Raw genomic sequence first — 17,730 nt, forward strand, 5'->3', positions numbered from 1 at the left:
TTACTACATTTCGGCATGGTCGAGGATAAAATTATTAATACAACTATTGTTTTTAATATGTTTGATTTTAAATCTTGTTTAATTGTTAATCATTCACTTGTATATGCTAATATTTACACTTGTTTTCATGTACTATATTAGATATTGAATCCATTCCTGAAGTCGGCCTGGGTGGTGCAGTCAGAATAGCGCTGGCCTTCTGTGCTCGAGGTTGCGGGTTCGATCGCAGCCCAGGTCGATGGCATTTAAACTTCCATATCTCGCTATGCTTCCACTTGTAGCTAGCTAACTCACTTACCCCCACCATAATGTTCCTCTATTAAAACAGAGATGCAGAACTGAGAGAGAGAGAGAGAGAGAGAGAGAGAGAGAGAGAGAGAGAGAGAGAGAGGTGGAAGTATGGAGAAAGCAGCCCAGGTCGATGGCATTTAAGTGCGTTTAAATGCAACAGACTCATGTCAGTAGATTTACTCCTGCGGAACAAAATTCCGGCACACCGGCGACGCTGATATAGCCTCGGCAGTTGCGAACGTCGTTAAATAAACCATAATTAAAAAAAAATCCATGCCTGAAGATGCCATGTATGAAAACTTTTGCAATATAGTTATTAGCAGAGACCGGAAATTTGGCAGAATGCCTTTTTTAATGTGTTAAATCTATCTTCATTTTGAAAGTAAATCTGTACGAATTATACCTTTGTGATTGAAACGTCACAGTTTTATGTTGCCCTTTTCTCCCTTTTTAAATATAAGTGCCTAATTTACAAAATAAATGCTTTTTTTGCCTTTATTTGATTATTTATCTATCATTTATTAATTTATTATTAAAAATTGCCTACAGGTATATTTTAATTTATTTCTATAACCGCTACAATGAAAGTGACTTCACCGAATGTATATTATTGTCTTTCAGTCAGTTCATATTCTCCTTGCAACAATGAGTGCTGCCGTGCAAAAATGTGTAACAGTAAGCGTTTTAATTATCGCTTGTGTTTATTTGACAAGGCAACAATGAGTGCGGATCTAATGTTATTTTTAACGGTTATTTTTCTTTCAGTTTTCATTGCGACGTTGTTGTAGCTTTAGTCCCGTCGCTCTAATTTCCGGCAGCCAATCGCGTTGCAGGTCGGCTACATTTAAACGTGTGCGTCTTGTAATTCGCTGATGAAGACGTTATTCATTTCTTAAAGCTCGATAAATACTTAACATAATCGCCCGCCATTTTGGCTCTTTCGTTGGCATTCGCAGAAAGCACACGAAGGCGTTATTTGCCGTTCAATTATTTGTTAAATTACAGTGCGTTTGATTTATTATCATAGGATCTACGACATAATAATGTTTAACGGTGTGGCAAATAGATTCCTCGTATGGTAGCTCGGCAACGAAAGAACAAAAATGGCGAACGATACTACGTACCTAGACTTTATAGAGCCTTCACTTCCTAAGACGTAAGCAAAGAGGAGGAGTCACGCCGGGAATAACAGCGTCGCGACTATAGCAGCAAGATGCCGAAATTCAGTGTTCCTTTACGGAGTAAATTGCAAAGTTACGTTAATACTTTTGGATCCGACATATTTTGTACTGATGGTAAAGTACTTACATGCAGAATATGTGAGCAGTCAGTGAACTACGAAAAGAAATATTTCATATCGCAACACATCAGTACAACCAAACATAAAAATGCACTTTCCAAAGCTACTGGGAAGAAGATTTCTTTGCTTCCAACAGTAATTGCAACATCGAGTCGAAAATCTCAATTTGCATTCGACTTATGTAAAGCTTTTCTTGCTGCCGAAATCCCTTTGTGGAAAATGCAAGGTTTTTGTAATTGTCTTTTATTGCGTATTTTAGCTATTTATAATGCCTTTTTTGCCTGCCTATTTTAGCTATTTATGAGCCATTTTGCCTGCCTACTTTAATTATTCATAATTCCTAAACCTCGATCTCTGGTTATTAGCTACATTAACAAATTTATTTATGTCATAATGTTTATTTTTGTTAAAAACTTGATAAGTCGTGTTGACGAAAATATATACAGAATTAATCAAATATTATATTTGACTTATCGGAATACCAACACAATGTTCTTTAAGACTATATATTTTCGCCTGACATTCCATTAGTATTCCTGCGGAAATGGTGGTGGTGTGGTGGTGGTGGTGGTGGTGGTGGTGGTGGTGGTGGTGGTGGTGGTGGTGGTGGTGGTGGTGGTGGTGGTGGTGGTGGCAAATACCGGTATCCGAAATCACAGGGCCAGGATACGTTTTTGTTTAGAAATGCATCACTGGATGGGTTGATGGGTGGGTGGATGGATGGACGGATGGATGAATGGATAAATGAGTAAATAAATTCAAATTCAAATTTATTCACAATTTACAATTGAAATGGTACATATGAATAGACACCCGAAATGAGCACATGCTCGAGCTCGGGTACAGTCCAGTAGAGACTACGTAAATTTTACAGGGATCAATAATAATGTTGATGATAGAAATGATAGTGATGGAGATAATACAAAGATAGTAATACAAATTAAGTAATTAATTAATAACAATAATAAAAATATTAACAATAATAAAATAATAACTAAGACTGATAAAATAAAATATAAAACCACTTAGCGAGAGTTAACACAACTTATATAAGCATATAATAATCAGAAAAAGAAACAAAAAAAAGTTCGTCGTATCGCAGACGACAGCAACAGCCGTATTGACATTGTGTTATGCATTATTGGTAGGAGGGGGGAGCCGAAGGTTCTATATACACTCAGGGACAAAAAAAAAACCGGACACACTTATATTTGCTGGTATTTTGCAAAACATTATCTTCTCATACAATATTATGGTAGCCATCTGTTGTTATGGAGACGTGTATACATTGTTGATTGTTTTTTGTTTTATAAACAAGCCATTACAACCAAATATTCCAATTTTTCTTTCGGAGTCTCAGCTATAACAATTTTGTCTCAACCATTTTGTGCTTCATTATCGTTATCATTCGTTATTTCTTTATTTTTACATTTTCTGAGTTTAAGTGGGGTTGTAACATTTGTCTTAAAACAAGATGCGACCTGAAGATGTGGCTCGAGCTGTAGTCCTTTACGATGATGGACGCAGTGTACGTTACATTGCAAATGTTATGAATACGGCTAGAAGCACAACCCATGATAACCCATGATGCCATAAAACGGTATAGAGAGACCCTAGAATATACCAGAAGACCAGGTTCGGGTCGTCCAAGAGCTACAAATCCAAATGAAGACAGGTATATGGTGTTGAGAGTTCTTAGGGAGCGCAACCTGCCAGCTATTAATGTAGCCCAGTAATTTGTTAACATGCATGGACGCCCAATTTCGGCCAAAACAGTTAGAAGGAGGTTGAAAGCAAGTGGACTGATATCAAGTAGACCTGCAACTGGTCCCAGACTTCTCAGGATGCATCGAGTTGAACGACTGCGTTTTGCAAATGATCACAGGGATTGGAGAAATGGACAGTGGAGCTGTGTTCTGTTCACCGATGAGTCCCGTTTCAATCTGTGCTCACCTGATGGACGTGAAAGAGTTTGGTGAAGGAGGGGAGAACGATTTTCACAGTGTTGCATTTCCGAAAATGTGCCGTATGGAGGTGGTGGAGTGATGGTTTGGGCAGGAGTGTGTACGGATGTTCGTACAGAGTTGGTTTTTGTTGAAAATGGAAGACTAACAGCTGATAGGTATATAAATGAATGTTTGGCTGATCATGTTGTGCCATTTGGCCAATTTGTAGGCGATAATTTTGTTTTAATGCATGATAATGCACGGCCGCATATTGCCCATGCGATCGGAGATTATCTCCAAGAAGTGAGAATCCATGTTCTTCCATAGCCAGCAAGGAGTCCAGACATGAACCCAATTGAACACGTGTGGGTCATGCTGGGACGGCGTGTTAAGAATAGACGAATGAGACCAGAATCGTTACAAGAGTTGAGGCGAGCACTTGGCGAAGAATGGGAACTTATTCCTCAAGAAGACATTGCTAACCAAATTGAGAGCATGCCAAGACGTATGGATGCAGTTATTCAAGCCAGAGGGGGTAATACCCGTTACTAAAAAGAGTTTTTAATGTTTAAGGCACCATAAAATGAAAAAAACAGTTAGACCAAACGATGCCATAGTTATAAGCCCTTTGTAATTTTTTGTAAATTTTCTCATCAGAGATTTTTTTTTTCAAATGTTGTCGTATAAGGTGCTAAATGAAACATTATTTTGTTTAAATGGGTTTTGTTTCATTTTGAAATAATTGGCAACAAAATACAAGCAAATATAGAAGTGTCCGGATTTTTTTTGTCCCTGAGTGTGTGTGTATATATATATATATATATATATATATATATATATATATATATTACTATATATTTCACTTTCAATAATTTTACCATATAGTTTTTCTGATAAACAATAAACAAAACACAAGATTACCTCTTAACTACTGTTATGGAAAACATCGAAGTCCAATGTCTCCTCAAGAAGAAATATTTTAATGAGATACTCTTACATAAGTCTCCAATAACTCATTAAAAAATTTACATTTCACAACTTAATTTTCCGTATCAGACTTCATCATGCAGTTCCAGAGTTTAGGACCAGTGTCACAGCAGTTGTCTCCATTCCCCACTGTAAAAATACATATCGTAAATTAACTTAATTTAAATAGATTTCTTATATATTACCAAAATATATCCCTGCTTTTAAAATCAATTTACTGCATTTAATTTCTAAATATGTCCCAGAATCTCATACTCACCAGCCTGATGGCATGTTGCATATAAATATTCAGCCTTTTTCATATCTTCTCCCGCTTTTCTAGCCCATTCTTTACAGTTTTCTTCCGTGAATTCACAATCGTCTAACTGAAAATGAAACATCAATTATTAAAATAAACATTTATTTTTTTACTATTTTTAGCCATGAAATTTGACGTTTAACATTCACTACTAAAATTTTGTGTTTTACATATATAATATTATTACATTATACATTTTATTACCGGTACCTTAATCACCAGTATATACAGAGTGATTCACGAGGATTTACCGTCCCTTACGCAGCTTATTTCCGAAGACATTCTGAACAAAAAATGTCATATAAACATTTGTCCTAATCTCAATATTTTCAGAATTACACTAATTTGAAGTTGTCTGTATAATACTATTATTCTTGAGTTTTAAGGGTAAAAGAATATTACAGATAAAGAATGAACTATTGAGGAGTATCATTTCTTTAATTAGCTAATATTCTGAAGCTAAAAATGCGTTGTGAATTCCATAGTTGCTTCGTACAGAATTTTTTTTTTCGATTTTTAACTACAAAATTATATTTTCTTACGCATTTATCACAATTGTTACAAATCACGCCACTCTTGCAAATTCTGTAAGACTGTACATTAGGATGCATAATTAAACTATAAAGAATCAAGTTCCTAAAGTCGTATGATTTGTAACAATTTTTGTGATAAGTGCGGAAGAATGATATAATTTTTAGTTACAAATTGAAAAATAAAATCTGTGCAAAACAATTTAGCTTCAGAACACTAACCAATTAAAGAAATGACATTTCTGAATAGTTCATTCTCTATTTGTAATATTTTTTTACCCTTAAAACTGAAGAAAAAAGATATTTTACTAGCAACTTCAAATTAATGTAACTTTTGAAAATATTGACTTTAGGGCAAATGTTTATATGACATTTTTTTGCTCAGAATGTCTTCGGAAATAAGTTCCGTAAGGGACGGTAAATCCTCGTGAATCACCCTGTATAACAATTTCCTGGAAGTTTTCATACATTACTGCTGTGTTACTTTATACACTCAAATATATTTTAATTATAAAATTTTTCGGAATATATAATAACATATGATCAAAACTAGAAGAAGAAGTTGATAATCTGAATGAAGACTTACCAATAGACAAGCTTCTACAAAAAACATTATAAAATATTAACAAGAGAAAAATTATACACACGGGAAACAGAGGGTATGTAGACTATTCTAGAATGTCAAATTATCATGCGTTTCATATTCAATGCATCCGCAAACGTGGAAAACTTAAGGGGTTAGGTACAGCTTGCAGCAGTAAAATTTTTGGAAATATTCAATATTTTTTCCTCCATTACTGTATCTTGTAACATAATGAAAATTGGTATGTGTAAAACACTGTCCTTCTGTTATATGAAAAAATATATATATATATATATATATATATATATATATATATTTTTACGATTAAAAAAACTATATATATATATATATATTTTTTTTTTAATTCAAAATGGTCGCAGTTTACTGTGTAGTGATGAAGCATTTCCCTCATAACTCATAAACTTGTTAACTTTTTCATGTTATCTCCCTTTTATTTTATTCCTGAAAATCATGTTTACAATATCATGCTCTTTGAAGTACATTCCTTAATAAATAATATTTTTTTTTTACTTTGTGTTAAAAGAAAATACTGATATTCGAACATTTTTTAAAATGATTTTAGTTTTTATCAGACAATCTATCAAAGGTGGAGAAGTGAACTTGCATCATACTGTAGATATGACATGCATAAATACACACAAAATATTTTATCACAGAATGTTGGACTAGTTTTTGAGTTATATGGGAAATGCTTCATCACTGAAAACTGAACTGAATTAAAAAAAAATGTAAATATTTTTTTTAATCGTAATATATATATATATATATATATATATTTTCATATAGCAGAAGGTCTGTGTTTTACACATACTGGTACCAATTTTCATTATTGTACAAGATACAGTAATGGAGGAAAAAAATGTTGAATATTTCCAAAATTTTACTGCTGTAAGCTGTACCTAACACCTCAAGTCCAACAGCTCACATGCAATGCTGTCCGTCATCAAGAACACAAAGAAATTAATATAGCTATTACTTTTGAAGTACAATGAAAATCCACATACTGATACTCTACTTAAACCATATATTAGTTGTCAGAATTACTAAAGAAATGTTGAAAATGTTGCCCTCTGATGTCCACGCCTCTTTAAGGAATTGCCCATCGCATGCCTCGTGTAACTGAACGAATTTTCTTACGAATGTTTCCCTTAATTCATCTAGAGTTTAGGGATTTGTTCTCCTTTATAACCTATTTCTCCTGAGATAAAAATCTTATGGTGTATGATCAGAGGTCCTGAAGGGATCACAAATTTCTGCTAATTATTCAGTTCCCGAAAAACATATTGAAGCTCTAGATTCTAGAATACTAGTGGCTTGTGCAGCAAATGCTGCTCCAAAATAAGTTCGTTAGACGTTCAAATAAAAATTTTTCAGATTTATTTTCAATGAAGATTACTTGTCTTTTTGATAGTTATTTGCTTCCATAATAATGAAACATACTCCCTCTGAATGGATATTTTTAGGCCAAATACTTTTTCTTGAACCTATCCAACTTCAGTTTTTGAGTTTCAATGCGAAAACGCAAGTATCAATGTCAGGACGATAGCAGTAGCTATTTCAGGTCATTGTGGATTGTAGACAAAAGTTAAAAAAATGTCAGGTTTGCTAAGCTTTCGAACAATGGCATTTTCATATAGCTGCTGCATGTAGAACTTGAAATGTAGAGCGTAAAATCATTTTATCCCACTAAGAGATCTTGCTGAAATGATCTGGAGACTACAAAATTTTCTAGGCCTCTTATTTTATCAGTAAGTAATACCTTTTGATCTTTCCTTAGAAACTGTAATTTTTGCGCTCTCTCAAGCCAATACTGGAGACAATGACACATATAAGTATCTACACTACACCGCCATTAAGTATATGGAAAAAGACCCAACCCCACTGGGTTAATAAGTATAAAAATATTTGATTTTTAATAACAATATTATTATCTTACTTAAGTTTTGTAGTTATATATAGCAGCCACTCAGTAAATTATAGAAATGAAGATCTAAATTAAAATATTCTCTACATTTACTTACATAACCTCAAAACGTTTCACTTTCATGTCATCAATATTATATACAATTAATGAAAAATAGACGCATCATGATATTAACTATAATAATATTTCATTTCTAATGGTAATAATGTCATCAAACCACCTCAAGTTTCGTAGATTTGAATATTCAATATACAGCTGTACTCAGAAAATTATACACTGCAGAATCAGTTTTTAATAAATTGAATTGAGTTCTAAATATGTCGGCAATCCTGCAGGTCATAGCCTTCGTGTAATAGCCTATTGTTGATTGTAGTGCGTGTTTTGTTCTGAAATTCAATGAAGTCTGCCGTGATTCAATAAAATTATTTCTCAAAACTGAAACAGATGGATTTTGGAAAATAGGAAAATTATGTAGGAAAATTGACATTTCACTGAAAACTACTACTTTTCCGAAAAACTTTGGATGCCAGGCATGAAAATGAGGGGTCACCCATTAAAATCCGTTCAGCCGTTTTCCCGTAATTTCCATTACCAGTTCAAATTATATATATAGATTTATTTTATACATCTTCCTTGACACTCATTTACGAAATAGTGTAAACACGTAAGTTAATGCATTACTCTGTTTCATGCCATACTTGTATGTGAACCATCTAATAGAGCTGTGCTGTCTAATGACAATAAACTGTCCTGTTTTATTATTTACTTAGATAAATGCATATGATGTTTACTTACAAGGCCAAATTCATCAAGTAAACAGCCTGTGAAACACTGCAAAGAAATGACATCTTATTACACATTTTAAAAAGTAATAACACAGTATAAGTATTCATAAAGTAAGGAAAATCGTGAATAATATGCCACATTATTGTGCCAGAGCCGTAAATTATTACCATGCCAACTAAAACATCATGACTTCTATTATGACGGCATAACTTGTGCTATAAAGTTAACATTATGAAACGATTTGTCACGCTATAATATTTAATACATCATGTTGTCATAGCAACCTCTTTCTTCATAGACCATGATATGTTGTTGTTGTTTTCTAATGCCAGGCGTTTGACAATAAAGTCATTTAACCTCTTGCACTCCAATATTTTTCAAAGATATTATCATGACCAGCCACTGAAGCACAGATTTTGAGGTGTTCCGAATCCATTTCTTGGTTTGAGTTGCACAATGGGCAGTTAGGGGACTGATATATTCCAATTCTATGCAGGTGTTTGGCCAAACAATCATGGTCTGTTGCCAATCTAAATGCAGCTACAGACGATTTTTGTGGTAAATCGGGAATTAACTGTGGATTTTGATGCAGAGAGTTCCATTTTTTCCCTTGGGATTGTGTTATAAAATTTTGTTTGTTGAAGTCTAAGTATGTAGATTTAATAAATCTTTTCACAGAGTAATACGTAGATTTAGTAACAGGTCTGTAAGTAGCAGTGCTGCCCTTCTTTGCTAAAGCATCCGCATTCTCGTTTCCCAGGATTCCACAATGGGATGGTATCCATTGGAATACAATTCTTTTATTGAGTGATATTAATTGGGAGAGCATTTTAGTTATTTCTATTGTTTGAGATGAAGGTGTGTGTTTAGAGACTATTGATAGAATAGCTGCTTTGGAGTCTGACAATATAACTGCATTCCTAAATTTATTGATGTGGCATAGAAGATTCCTGAGACTTTCAATTATTGCAATGATTTCACCATTAAAACTTGTTGCTCCATAACCAAGAGATCTATAAAGTGAGAAGAGACAGCACGTAACACCTGCACCGGCACTTTGTTCTCTGGAGATCAAGGATCCGTCGGTGTATAAATGAAGTCAGTTTTGTGGAAGGTACCTAATATTAATTGTCTCTAAAGACAATTGTTTCAGTATTTCAGTGTTTACTTCTGATTTCAGTATTTCTTCTGTTAAATTTAGATTAGGCCTATATTCTATATTTAATAGAGTTAAAGGGTTTGGTTTAATTTGTAACTTTTCTTTTAAATTCGGGATATTGATTTTCTGTTTTAATTCTTGAACAATGGATATGAAACTTGTTTGAGTTTTCAATCTACAGAGAGGACTGTATGAATGCCAATTGTTTCCTGGTAATCTGATAAGTTTTTCATATTGAATCAGTGCTTTTTCTTCTGTCATTTAGATGCTGTTAATATTAGTGAAGAATCTCATAGAATCCATTGGAGTTGTTTTGATTCCACCAGTAATGAGTCTGAGAGCTTGGTTTTGAACATATTCTATTTCGTTTATGAAAGGTGAAATAATTAAAGTTTCTCCGCAGTATGTCAGCACTGGCTGTATAAACATTTTGTATATAGTGTTCAAAGCATTATAGACCATGATATCAAACTACCCAACATTACAAATCTGATGTTATTTCTTTATTAATTGTTGCTTTATGATGCTGTTGTGCAAAAAAATAGCGTATCACACTAACTTGTTTATAATGGTATGCAGTTGTTGCATTCGTCAAAATTAGGAAGACTCATGCAATAAAGAATAACATTACTATATAATTAAACTAGTTTCATAATACGATACATAATAGTTTCGTATATCATTACACATGCTTACTTTTCCTTCTGTAGTAGTCGGGAGACATTTCATTCTCATAATATTGAGGCCCTCTGTGAACAAACACAAAATACATGTTTCTCAACACTTAATGGTACCAGTACGTACATCAATATTCATACCATAAAGGCTCATTCACAATGAAAATTAAACATAACGTAAACATTAACATAAGCACATAAACATATGCCACAAACTTAAGTAGCCAAGGCCCATTCACAATGAAAATTAAACATAACGTAAACATTAACATAAGCACATAAACATATGCCACAAACTTAAGTAGCCAAGGCCCATTCACAATGAAAATTAAACATAACATGTGTGTGGAAACAAACATACCGAATCAACAAAACTACAGAATCTGTTACATAAAAATGGAGAATTGCACAATGACTGACGATGTAACTATTCAATTTATGTTTCTAATAACTACAATGGCATCAGTATATGGCTTTCAATACTTGAAATCAAAGAAACGGAGATGTAAAATAATCAACTTTTCGTCATATGATTCCATGTTGCGCGCCTAGCTATCATCACGGCCAATAGATCAAAATATTGTCTGTAGGCAAAGCCCATGAGATGTTAAACAAAAAGTGAAAACACGCTTTCCGCTTGTGTACTGTTTCCAAATCGCATAAACATAAGCATGAAAGTTTGAAGTTTGCAAACTCCCATGTCAACGTCTTATGATTAAGATTAAGTTTATGCTTATGTAATTCATTGTGAATGCTTTCATTAAATAACATGGACACAAGGTTTTATGCTTACGTTATGTTTATGTTTAATTTTCATTGTGAATGGGCCTTTAGCCTCTTTCATTAATCAGCTCTCTTCTTTGTTTGCATGTTTGATTTTTTTTTTACCTCATTCAGCTTTTAAAAACTATGGGAATCCTACGATCAATAAACAGACATTCAATTTTTTTGCATTATTTATTTTGATAAATCAGATAGCTGACATATATATAATGGCAATTATAATAATCTAATAAATTAAGAAATTAAATTTAACATCTATTTTCGATAATTCTTACTATAATAAAGCTAGAAGGAATAGGCAGCTTTCATATTAGCCCTTAATGATATCCCTGCTCTTAAGAAACCCTTGTTTCTCCTCAAAATCAGCTTTAAATGAATAAGTCCCAAACGTTATTTTTTTATGAAGATATCCACTATAATGGAGCCCACTTTCTTCCGACCAGTATCTTAGTTTAGTTTTCAAAGCCCTCTCACTGAATACTATATTATTCTGTAATATTATTTTTAAAATAAACAGAACTCCGAATATTTTAAACCAGTCACTAAATATAATTCCTTTGTCTGTGTAATTTTTACAAATTTACGCTAGTTTTTCTGTGTTGAATCTTTCGTACACTACTTTTAACACTTGAATATAAATAATTAAATTGCGATCTTACTCGTGTTAATTATGTAAGCATGTGCGGCTTACAGCTAGAACAATATGAAATATACAGACACACTAAAACATACCTTAATCAAATTCTCAACACACAGATCAATTTCAGAACACACACGCTATTTGACACAACTCTTCATCACACGAACGCACCCACACAACAGGCAGCGAAATTGAGATGATGCCGAGACACAGATGGATCTGAGGATGGTGTGAAGTAGCACCGAAACAGCTGTAAGCCGCACATGCTTACATAATTAACACGAGTAAGATCGCCATTCAATCAATTATTTAGTTTTTCTGACAAGTAGAGTACTGGGTACAAAATTCAATAAAATATTATCCAAATTCAACAACCAAGGAAAGAATAAGTTATTCATCAAAAGTTTCAGCAATCATCCAGAACACTTCCTTCTGTGATCTACCAATAGCCCATTCATTAGGAACGGTTTTGGCAATATTAACTGGAAGCCTTGTGTACAGTGGCGTGTGGTGATAAATAATCCTGGTAGTGCACAAATATTTATTATTATTATTATTATTATTATTATTATTATTATTATTATTATTATTATTATTATTATTATTATTATTATTATACTAATACATAACAGTACACAGTCATGCAGCGTTATTTTTACATAGTATTATAATAAAGAATTATGTCGCTCACATAGTCTATTGCAGCACATTGATATAAATTTAAAAACATGTGTTATTGGAAGAGGTGGTGCACTGCTCCTGTGCTCCTTAAGAGAAATCGCCACTGCTTGTGTATAGAAATACGATCATAGTAGGTGCAACTTTCCCACTAGCATTTGTGTTTATTAGCCCTGTAAGTGATTTCTTTTTATTGTTTCCAGTTATTTCGTAGATATTTTGGTGAAACGAGCGTTGAGCGGATTCCGCCGATTTTGGAATAGACACCGACGTACTTGAACTGCCAACATAGAAAACAAAAAATCACACTCAATCGCTTTCACCTTCATCTTGACGGCATAATAAAAGCCTAAACTAACCTAACCTAACCTAAGTGCGTCGGTGTCTATTCCAAAATCGGCGGAATCCGCTCAACGCTCGTTTAGCCAAACATTTTATTTGAATCTTTCATGATATCAAAGTAGTTTTCTTTTTTCAGAAATGACTCAATTGCACTAAACCATTCCCTAATGTTTGATTCCTTTACAGAGATTAATTTTTAAACCGTCTGTTTTGAAAAATGGGGATGTCGTTTCAAAAACAGTGACTCATTTTTTTTTTTTTTTTTTTTCCCCATTTGTAAAGGGATTTTTTATTCTCATTTCCTTAACAAGTTTTTCCACATATTTCGAGTCCCACTTACCTAACAGCTGGAAATCTTGCTTTAGTCATTTACTGTAGACTACAGATAATATTGTTATTGTATTTCTATACCAAAATGTATAATTGTGAATACACTTAGGATAAGGGCTGCAGTACCTTCAGTGGAAGACAGTTTGGCAATAAATAATAACAGTACCTTAATTTTAGACCTATATTTTACAGTGGCGTAGCATGAAATTTTGAGCAGGGGAAGCTAATTCAAGTTTTCTTTCATGCAATACGAGAAAACGTATTACAAAAATATAGTCTTAAAATAAATAGTAGTCAATATCAAGTCAGCAGTCGAAGATTGGTTGGAACCTCGTAAGTAACACCAATAAGGCATGACCTCAAATGGTACGTAGTAAAATATGATTTCATGGTTTACACATCAAATAGACACGTATAGTATAACATTAGCTCACTCCCTGTCATACTTAGAGAAATCACAATAGTAACGGTCAATAGATACAGTACGTAAGTATGCGTCTGTCTTTTGGTTGTGTCCTTCATTGACAGCAAGGGAGTCGGTCATTTGCTTTTTAGATCACACTTTTGTTCGTAAGTCAGTCTTGATAATAGAATTGTCCTAAAAAAATTCAAGTAAATTGGTATCAGGAACTGTTATTTCACTCATTATTTATTATATCAGACACAATGCACACTAACACTTCAACTGAACACAACTGGCGAAAAGGGATAACTCGGAAACTACTTATTTTCAATGTCAAAGCTAGCTTCCTGCGAGCCTTGCGACCAGGGTAGTTTAGTTACAAAGGAATGGAAAATCTGCGGGGTGGGTTACACAGAAGAATGAGTGTAAGAAACCAGTCTGCTTGGAAGCTGGTGTGAGCAGGCTTCTTGTTTACTGCTGCATCACAAATCGTCCTGAGCTGCCGCATCACAATATTTAACGCGTAAATATGAATTCTATTAAAAGTAATAAATAATTTTGTCCACAGACTGCAGGTTTATTATGAAATTATTATTAACTGGGGAAGCTGAGCTTTTTAGCTTACATTGACGCTACGCCATTGATATTTTAACACTGTCATCAGCTTCTGCTAAAACTACAGACAAAAATACAATACAATAATATTCAAATGGATCGATAAGAAGTTTCAGCTATAAACAGTAGGCCTAGGTTGTGACATGAGATATTCTTCTGCATCTAGTATAGCCTAAATCAGCGTTTCTCAAACTTTTTTGAAGTGCGGACCACTTTTTTAAGTCACAACAGTTCTGCGGACCACCTTACTCTTGTTCCCTTCGAAAGCAAATTTATCATTTTTGTAGCATATTTTAATGCCAGTATACATTTTAAAATGGAATTAATTAATTAGAATTAATTTATTTAAATTAATTTTATATTAGTATTAACTAATTAAATTAATGTTAATAGAAGAAAATTCATTTTAGTTTTTTTTTAATAATTAAAGTCGATTAGAGTTTGGATAATTTTTAACTGTTAATTAAAAAAATATACATTAATACAGTAATTCGACAGGTTTACTTTTTACACTTGTGTGTTTCGTCTCTAAGTGCCGTTTCAATTTAGTGAGTTTCATAAACTCGTTTGAAAGCACTTCGTAACAAACAATGCACCGAGGTTTTGGTTCACTCTCATTGCCACACCAAGTAAATCCAAGGTTCAAATAACTCTCGTTATATTTACGAAAGTATTTTTGTGCGAGATCGTGCGTATTTGCTTGTTTTCCGCACAGAACCAATACGCGGTAAGTGTGAAATACCACATTCAGCATTCCCAACGTAATACACATAACAATTTCCCTCTTTTTACCGCTTAAGCGCGACATTCATTTTACTGCTTTAGGCTTTTAACATATTATTTTTAGAGACGTTTAACATAGTAATAATTATAAATTGGAAACTTACCACTGCAATTTCACCTAAATTGCACTGTTAATTATTGTTTTTAAATATTTGCAAAAATTAAGTAAAGTCTACTACTCCACGAAACTTATTGCATTCCTGATACAAGTAACATTAAGGAAGCCGTGAAAAAAATCAACGAGATTCCAGATGCCGATGTTATTACTGCAATATGTTATATAAATAATATTGTTAAAATATTAAAATGGAAAATAAATCATTACATAACCTTACCATTTGTTTTAAGTTCACATTTATAGACTGGGGGGAAAAAAAGACAGACGTATATCACGGCCTGCTGGAGTATAGTAAACACAGAAAACATTTTATAGCAACAATGTTGAAGAAAGATATTTTGGTTTTCCGAAGTTGCCGTCATTAAACAGAAACCAACATGGAGATTTCATTGCAACTAATTAGAAATTCGTCTTTCAGGTATGTAATAAACGATCTTCGCACAAAATAATGTACGATACACGAGCAGTATGTTTGTTTTCATGTTCTCGGAAATTAAAAAAGCTAAACTACGTTTCGCTTTTTCAATCTTTTCCTCGACCATGAAAACGTCAACATACCGCTCTTGTAACATATATTACTATTTCTTTGAACAGCTACCACTAGGACTAGATACTGTATTTCTTTAATGGCACTAGAATCATTGATATTCATATCTTCACACACAGCTTCTGAAGTATTAGCACTGCCTAAATGAAGCGTATCATCACGTTCCTTTCTTTTCAAAGATGCATAATGGACACTATTTAACAGAGACATAGACAACTACTAGCGTGTACCACATAAGAAGGATTTCAAACAAGTAACAGCAAATGAATCAACAATACACAGAATGTGTTGTAAGTTACTTGTGATTGGCTGCAAAAAATATAATTAGAAAGGTATTATAATTTGAATTTTTGGATCTGATTCACCCGGATTTTAAAATAGGTGGAGTCTAAAATTTCTTATATCATCATCTGGAAAAACAGAAATAAAAAAAAATTAATACAGAAAATGTCCGATTTTCAACAAGTAAAAATGCAATTTGGCAAGTTCTATTATTGGTGTAACTACTGGGAGAAAAAATGAAAGGTGACTGCCATGTTTGTGTCATTTTCAAACTCTGAGATTTTCAGCTATGGTGTGACACACAATTCGTTTGAATTTTAATTTTTCTTCTGTCTTTTTTGAAGGACCACAAGAGCAGACCTCGAGGACCACAGGTGGTCTGCGGACCATAGTTTGAGGAACGCTGGCCTAAATAATATATATTATAAAATAAACTTCTACCTTGCGTGTTTACTCTTGTTTGAGCCATACATTCTTGCGATATTCTCTGCAGTCTATCAGCATTAGGAGCTCCACCCTATTAAAATTACAGACAAATGTGACATCAGCAATTTTTTAATATTCACTTTCATTAAATTATTGTTATTATAACAAACTCATAGGGAAAGATGCAATACACAAGAGCAAAATCACTTCAGCAAATTCACCAATATTATATACCAGTTTCTCATTTCTCTGGTGTTGACCCTGAAGAAGAATAATATTATCGTACCGGTATTATAAATGTTGTAATGTATGTGAAATAAAACAAAAAAAGCCAAGTTCCTCGATGATTTATTAAACCTGTATAGTTACTACCCACACCTGCTTAATGAGTGTAACCCAGATTTTCCCACCGTCCTTTTTTAAGGACAGTTGCAGTGCCTTCGGATATTATGTCATTGTTGGTGTTAGGGACATTTTATAAGTTGTGCGATAATGTTGGTAGTATTTGTTAGCTTTAGAAAATATACGTTCCTTGTTTCAGTTTATTTCAACATCATTTAACCGATTTTTGAGAGTAACTAATGTGCTACTGTATTTTTATCACAAACAATTTTTGGACTTATCTGGGTTAAGTCGAAGATCTTATATTTCGCAGCTGCATTTTAATGTTATTGTTTCTTTCCGTCTATCTCAGGCTTTGTCTCCTTCTCCTAAAAGAATCCTTATTTTTTTTCATAATAAAATTCCTTCAGCTTATAATTCCATACAAAGTCCCCTAAAGAAGTCTTTAATAATAATGAAAACTTACCGCCACCAGAGTGGAGATGGCTATAACAACAGCTGTCAAAATTAAAATCTGCTTCATGTTGTAATTTAACGACGTAATGGATACATTTATATTCCATTTTCACGAAGTAAAAAAGCTCCCCCTCGTCGCATTAAATACACCTGTATGTTTCGAGTGTGAGTTTCAATATGTCAGTCCATAATCATGTCATTCTTCCATTGTGAAAAATAAATTGCTGAGTTCCGTTTTCATTCAGTTAAATTTCGAAATAGAGTGGAAGCTATAATATTATAATGATAATGAAGTGGGGAAGGTCATATAAACCTCATCTCTTTCGCGACAAAGCACATATTAAAATGTAATTTCTCACTAAGTTCGGACTAAATTCTGAAATATTTGATGAGGTCTGGTGACATATTATTGCAATTATGTAATTTCGTCACGTGGTACAATTGTCTGTGTAAAAATTAATAGGCCTAAATAGGACCCCCAAC

General features: G+C 33.3%; 1 protein-coding gene across 1 annotated transcript in view; it reads right to left on the reverse strand.

Moving 5' to 3' along the window:
• Window positions 1-4,431: 4,431 nt before the first annotated feature.
• The window catches only part of LOC138703659 (15-hydroxyprostaglandin dehydrogenase [NAD(+)]-like), a 63,717-nt gene continuing 50,418 nt past the window's right edge, over window positions 4,432-17,730 (reverse strand). The window contains exons 6-10 of the transcript XR_011333227.1: window positions 16,465-16,540; window positions 10,522-10,574; window positions 8,676-8,711; window positions 4,784-4,889; window positions 4,432-4,653 (exon numbers count right to left, since the gene is read on the reverse strand). The gene's annotated coding sequence lies outside the window, so the exon portion shown is untranslated. The remainder of the gene's footprint in view (window positions 4,654-4,783; window positions 4,890-8,675; window positions 8,712-10,521; window positions 10,575-16,464; window positions 16,541-17,730) is intronic.

This window comes from Periplaneta americana, chromosome 7 (assembly GCF_040183065.1).
Source record: "Periplaneta americana isolate PAMFEO1 chromosome 7, P.americana_PAMFEO1_priV1, whole genome shotgun sequence".
In the NCBI taxonomy this organism is placed as follows: Eukaryota; Metazoa; Arthropoda; class Insecta; order Blattodea; family Blattidae; genus Periplaneta; species Periplaneta americana.